General features: G+C 27.5%; 1 protein-coding gene across 1 annotated transcript in view; it reads left to right on the top strand.

Annotated features, from left to right (window-relative positions):
- The window catches only part of LOC100573169 (discoidin domain-containing receptor 2), a 266,486-nt gene that overhangs the window by 131,751 nt on the left and 126,894 nt on the right, over positions 1–7,841 (top strand). The window lies entirely within an intron of this gene.

Raw genomic sequence — 7,841 nt, 5'->3', positions numbered from 1 at the left:
TTAGGTTTTTTATTATAATTTTTTAAGTCTTGAGCCAGCTTTGCATATTTAATATAAATATCCATCTCAAATGGCCAGACTGGTAAAGGTATTTTTTTCAAATCTAGCTTAACTTGAAATATATGTTTTTCCTTTTAAAAATCTACAAAAAATATATTCAAGTTTATTTTATAATTATCTGAGTGTATTACGAAACAATTGTTGTTGTATTTTTAATTTGCATAGGTATATAATATTTTACATGTCGAATCTAATAGGTACTTTGTATTATTGTTATACGCGTATAATAGGATATTATTATGTTTATGCTTATTATATAAATGTGCACTATTATGTTAATAAATAAATTTTATCTTAAAATAAAAGTACAATTTTATAATATTAGGTGGGTGTCTACACCATAATAAACTAAATTTTGTTAGAACTTTAACATAATATTATGTTTGGGGGTTTGTTTATACTATTTTTTTCAGCTACTTCAAGTACACTCATGAAACACTGTCGTTATTTTATTATGATTATTTTTTTTTTGCTTTTACTTTTATGGCACATTTTTAGTTGAAAGGGTTGAATGTGGCTGTAAGAACATTGTCAATTCCTTCAGTGTTGTAGCGTAAAATAAAAATAATAATAACCAAAAAATGAAACAAAAAAATAATAACTCATTATTCTTTTGACTTTTACCGGTCCACAAAATCGTGGCCAAGGGACGTTGGTTAGTTTCTCATTAACACGGCTTGACACTTTAGTGAAAAGCCGTCAGATGTTAGATTACACCCCGGACGCTAATTGCTGACCTGCAATACAAACCACCACATCAAATCTATCCTGCCCATATTACCTAACTCTTCACTCTAACTTGTCGTTTTGATCTCTGTCGTTATTAAATTTGATCAACGAACCAAAAACGCTCTAAAAAAAATCTCGACGCATAATTATAACTATATATGGGTATATATGTTTTTACAATTATACGTTTACACGGTTGTCATGCCATGCATAAGCTTCTATATACATATAATGACTCTAAAAGTATGAAATCGGTAACGATATTACGGATATAGATATGAAATATATTTATTCGTAATAATAATAAGTGCGTAAGTACACCTATGGATATAATGTTTTACATGATTTTTTTGTAGCCGAAAAAACGCACAAAGTGCATATCATTCTATATTATCATAATTGTATCAGTGTACTTCCATCGCGCCTGCCGAAAATAAGTCCCAACGTTTCAGGAACCGAGGAGCAGCTGTCGCAATGTTTAACGTGTATTTTTTTCTTCCTAAAGCCAATAAATTGGGAAATGTTTAAAGAACTTAAATAAACATATAATGTATATTTTTTTAAATCAACGTTTCAACGTTTTTGTTGAATGGAAATCATTAGAAATAACCAAAGACCGTTGAACCCTTAAACTGCAAAGGGTCAAACTTTGCCCGATAGGTAGGTTAACCCGTCGGTAGAAATTATTGATTCTAATGTATTTTGGCCTTTGGGTTCAAGTGAATATAATATTTTTTAATTCCGTTTTCTGCAATTGAAAAGGGTACCTCGGATAATCTATATTATATTTGCGGTATAATATTTGCAGATTGATTTAATATAGACGATAATATTATACCTATATTTAGTCCCGGTATTTATTCCTAACCGACATGAGAATCAACATTTTTTTTTCGCTGGTTATTCTATAATTTTCAAGTGCTTGTACTCATCATTATAATTTATGAATTATGATAAATATTAACTCACAACCATATAATCAAAAACGTTACATTTATATTAAAAGTAATATATAGTTGCCTATATATACTATTATTTATTATTATTAACTTTTATCTCAGGAACATTAACAAAACTAAACATTTACAATTAATTAAATAAAACCACAGCAAATAAAAATAAAAACACGGTACCATCAATAATCATGACCGTATAGTAGAAAGAGCAATAAACTATGATGGGAATCTGGCCCACCCTTACGTCAGATAGTAAAGCAAATAAATTAGTTCTGTATTGAATCGAACAATGAAAAATATGAGGTGGAAACCTCAAATATTTGTTGAAGAATTGCGATGATATTACTGAAATTACTGAATTGTTATTATTAATAACAATTCATTAATAACTTATTAATATTGTGTATGCATGTTGTTGATTAAGTAAGTTTGTAATATTTTAATAATATAAGTTATTAAATAAGATTTAAATCATGTCACGAAAATAAATCAGTTTTATTTGACAAGACTGTTAAAAGAAAAATACATTAAATAAATGCTATTTATTTATTTAAGTAGTTACTAGATATCTATAGTGTTTATTAAATAAAATTATAAAGGACAATTTAAATGCATTATTTTTAGTAGGTATCGATGAATCAATGTCAAAAAAAATAAACTTGTTAAATTTAAAGGACATTAGGTAACATTTTAAAACATCAGGGTTATTCATTACAATTTCAAATTATATAACAATATGCTGTTAACATAATATGATATACATAAAAATAATATTGCCTGTTGTATTTTACAAATTATTGTAATCAAACGTAATTGGTAACTAAAATAATTAAAATATATTTGTGCAAACTAGAAATAAATAAAGTTACGCTGAAATTCAGAATTTTGTGTAATATATATTAATATATTGTACCTATTTTATTCTTAATTTGATTAACGATAAACTGTATCTATGCACATTTTGTTCATACAGAAAATATTGACATTACAGATAATTGAAGTACCTACCTATGAAATATATATAAAACCAAAACATTTAAATTGTATAAAAAAAGCAAGCATATATTAATGACACACTTAAGTGTCGAAATCAAATTAAGATTAATTAGATAAAAATTAATCATTCTAATATTTACAAGAAAAACCTTATCTGTATATGTGACTTTTAAAAATTAATTTCTTGCAAGTAAAATAAAAAATGAAGAATATGACACAAGAACTATTGATGTGAGGTATAATTTTTGATAAAATATATTCTTATAAAATTAAAATATAAAAACGTTTTATAGTAGTAATGAACAATTAAAATTTCAACTCATAAACTAATTGTTTCAGCAAGAATTAATAATTTAAAAAAAAAAAAATTCTTTTTTGATTCATACCAGCTAGTGATGTCAATAATAATGTTATGTCATCCTTCATAATTTTTTTATATCAGAAATCATATAATTATTTCAGATATTTTTTAATATCAATATTAATGTTTAGAACTAATAAAACCAATTCATCCCTTAACATAGGGTATTATTTGTACTGAGGCAACTTACAGAAATAGAACATCAAAAATGTATTATTAATACAACAAATTTGACGTTGATTGAAATTAAATTACATCGTAGACTGGTAGTGAACGTTGTGACTACCTTCCAAGTTCCAAGTTTCTTTAGAAGGTGAATTTTATTGATGAATAAATTATATCCCTCTTTGGCCTTTAGTTTAGAGTTTGTGCTAAGAGATATAACTTCTTAAATTCAATTAATGTGTAAACAAACATTATGACATTAAGTAAAAAGTAGTGGCTCTTTTTAACGTTAACATTACATGAAGCACTTACCACTAGTTATACAATATTGGGACGAATTAAAAGTTATAACCAATTTATAATCATATCATTTAAGTTTTTTCCAAAATATTTCTAATAAAGTTAATTTTTTGTCCTCTGGTACCTTTAAAAAAAAATCGAGAATTAATTGTTTTATTATCGTTGAACATATAATTACTTAATATTGTCTTAAAATATTTTCTACCTGGGACACATCAAAGTTTAGCATCAAGCACAGATTTAATTTCGTCGGCCTAAATCGCAAAGGTCGTAACTCCATTTTTTTGGATTTTAGAATTATTAGTGATTAAAATTAGGAAAAAAAAATCACATCGTTTGATAAGACCGTTTTTGAAATTGTATAATTTTATCCTCCATGACATTGATGGTTAGAAATCGTCGTATCTCCGATATAATGATTTTAAACCTAAAAAAATCGTATCTCCATATTATTATCATTGTAAAATGATGGAGATACGACTTTTGCGAATTATGGAATTAGACCGACGATATATGTTCGGAGTGTTTATGTACTCCTGAAAAATTTGTAATTTTGGAGACATACGCCCTTTGCGATTTAGACCGACGATTTCACAAAAAATATTACCAACCTACATCTTATTATTGATTAAATAGTTTAACTGTTGTCAAATAAAACTACTCGTTAACAAATTATACGTGTATTATACATGAAATATAAAAATATATATAAAAATTCAATTTATAGATTTATTAACGTTACAAAAAATAGAAATGATTGACTAGTTCAGGCAAAAACTTGAAATACATCTAAAGAATCAAATAAAAAAGAATAATTAATGCGAATTGCACTATAAACAACCACACAGCTAGTCGTATAATATATGTGATACCTACTATAAGTAAGTGTAGCGTGTACACGATAATCATAATTACAGTACCTATTACATGGCATTATGGCTGTATATAACAACAACTACCTATGGTAATAGATAATATATTATAATACAATAGTCACATATTAATTTTATATTATCTACAATAATAATAATATATACCCATATACCCAATATATTATAATAGGTATGTGCCCATAATTACCTACAACTAGCGTCTTGTACAGTATTACATGTACATGTTACATGTTACAGTATGGTCATTCAAATTCTCTGTTAAAAAAAATGACGTGGGATAACATTAAAAGCTAATGTAATCCCCTGCAACATTTTTAGAGTACATTTTAAACGACCTTGTACATAATAATATATTATAAGTAATGTTAAATAAAACACTTGTAAGTAAAACGTATTAAAAATAAAATCACAGTGTGAATAAAAACTGCACCTAAAGGTACGGTGTATGTTAAGGTAGATCATATTATTATACATTTTTATAAATCACGCACACACCACAGCAAATGCTTGATGATATAAAAACTTATAATCGCTTGTGGTGGTAAAACGAATTTGTCTTCGGTAGTCATATAATATACAATTGCAGTAATAACAATGCAAAATGGCTGTTTTGGAAAACAAAAGAAATCATAAAAAATACTACGGAAAACGTATTATTCCTATTATTTAGGAAAACGAAAAATGTAACAACATCCCGTGTTAATATTTATATATAGGTACAGTGTGTTTTTAAAGTCATTATTACCTTTTAACCATGGTTCTAAAGACAAAAGTTCTAACAAAATATTTAAATAAAAGTCTTGACGGATGAGATCGTATTTTGCTGTGTGATAATAATATTTCCATAATATGATAAGATATAGGTACATGCCAACCATGAACCACGTGTACCTAACAACCTAGCTAAAGTGTAAACCGTTAAATGCACGTATTTTGTAGGTGAAAATAAAATATAATATCAGGATTGTCGATTATTTTTCTGTGATGATTATATAAATAATCTTTTAAAAACTGCAGTATCAATATCAAATGGAAGATTTTAACCATCTATAATTGTTACCATTATTATTATTATTTTTTTTTTTATTAAATTTCAATCTTAATCTATTCCGTTAAATCTTCGTGCTGTCAAGTGTTTGGAGGAGGCGAGGACAATGACAACGTCGACTATACTATGCCGTCCATCTATACTTATCGACACAGTTCTTATAGCTCATTTCCAGTGTGATCTCATACCTGAGAAACGAAGTTTTTTCTATTCTTGACCACTTTTCTATAATTACCTGTATATATATATATATATTATTATTACCGTATAGGTGCGTACATACACGGGTAACTCTCGCCGGGTCGACGTTGACGAATTGCATCTCATCGGTTTTTCGGCGTGTCGTGCGTGAATGCGGTGCACGCGAAACGCGCCTCCAATAAGTAAATAGTGCACAACGTCATCTCATTCCCACCCTTCATGACCCTCCAGCCACTCCTCCAAAGGCACCCTGTACGTTACTTATACGTTAAAACGCTCCGTCATCGTGTCGCAATCACTCTGGTTCGGGCGGATCGCGTCACGGTAAAACATTCGAGTCTAAAACATTACGACGCGCGAGTGTATGTGTGTGCGTGTGTTGTTTCGTTGTTCTATAAATATTATATGTGGTGAATGGGTTGTTTGTAAGACTACTCTATTATTATTATTTTTACATTACTTTTGAATCTATAACCTCCTGCACGACTATAGTATATTATAATATATTATATATACAGAGTGATTCACCAAGCATGCGCTAACCCCTATGTTTAAATGAATAATGAATTTGTTCAAATTCAAACTTTTGGAATTTTTAAATTTATTGAAAGATATTTTTCATATTATTGGATTTTTTTTTTTTGTAGTAGGTACTTAAGGAGTGTCTTGTGGTGTACACAATACGTTATATTTAATTATTTAATACATCATTTTTTTGAATATGTCGATGTCCCAAATTTTTGAACGAGTAGTTTCTACTTTCTAAGTTACTAAAAATGTTTGTACCTCCTAAGGATAATAATCCTTAAAAATGGTTGCACAAAAAATTAAATATAATATGTAGGTAATATTTAATCTAGTAATTTTAATACACAGGCTATTTTTACAAATTATTAATGTTTTTATATTTTACACTTACAATTTTAAATCACTATACCCACAAACCCATTATCATGGACCTATTATCTTTACTACACAAAGTTAAATAACTCAAAAACTACTCGTACCTACGAATATTGATTCTGATACGTCAAAATCTTATAGAAAAATTATCCAATATATAATTTACAGTAGATAAGAGGGGAATAAACTCATTTGAAAAACAGAAGTTTTTATATCTACAGGACATTCCTTTAGTAGGTAGTACATAATATCTCAAGAATTTGAAAATATGGTCTTTAAGTTTATTTTAAAATGTTATTTTAAAAATCAGATTTTGAATATTTGTATTATTGATGAAAAAAAGGATAGCATGCTTGGTGATCACCCGGTATATATAATATATATGCTTTGGACTGTAAGAGTATTCAACGCCTTAAATAATAGGTTTTTCATTTTTTGCACTCATTGCATCAGTATTTTGTTAATTAAAAAACATTTCATATCATTGAGTACATACTTACTGAAATGAATGGTAGAAAACGAGTAATGGGTTACCTTAAGTACACACGAGGAAAGTATTGTTAATAAATATACATTTAATTGTATACCGAAGTAGTGTCACTGGATACCACTTTCATCCTCTACCCACTAACCAGTATCCACACACCACAACTCCATATTGTAATACTTTGTATAATAGATTGTTGCGGGTCAAAATAAAAATGAAAATGTTTAAGTTTAGAAGAAAATTCTTAAATTCGATTACATATCGATGATAAATATTAATATTTAACGCTTCTAAAGTTACTATTGTAACAAAATGTCGAATGTATGATATTAATGCGTGGGCTCTATTTGCATAATAGATAGAATTTAATAATTTAAATTAGCTAATGCGTAGAGTCTGAATTGGAATTTAACCGATGATTTATCTTAATGTAAAATTGCTGAATATTTAAAATACATAACAAGCGCATCAAATAAACACGCCATAAATACTATAGCTGCTACTAAAATAATAAGTTAGAAGATTTTATTTTTCTAAAAATTACCTATGTTATACTAAATTTTTATATAGATAAAATTGGAAACTATGGTGACATAAACCATGACGGGTGGATACAAACAAAGTTAAAGGTATTCTATTATATACGACGAACTGCCTATAATATAGGCCCATATATACATAATAATATGTAACCTAAAACACAGAGTATAATAATATTACAGATATATTATAACAGTTAATC

The sequence above is a fragment of the Acyrthosiphon pisum genome, chromosome A3 (genome assembly GCF_005508785.2).
Source record: "Acyrthosiphon pisum isolate AL4f chromosome A3, pea_aphid_22Mar2018_4r6ur, whole genome shotgun sequence".
NCBI classification, from domain to species: Eukaryota; Metazoa; Arthropoda; class Insecta; order Hemiptera; family Aphididae; genus Acyrthosiphon; species Acyrthosiphon pisum.
This window is presented reverse-complemented; position numbering and strand designations above follow the sequence as displayed.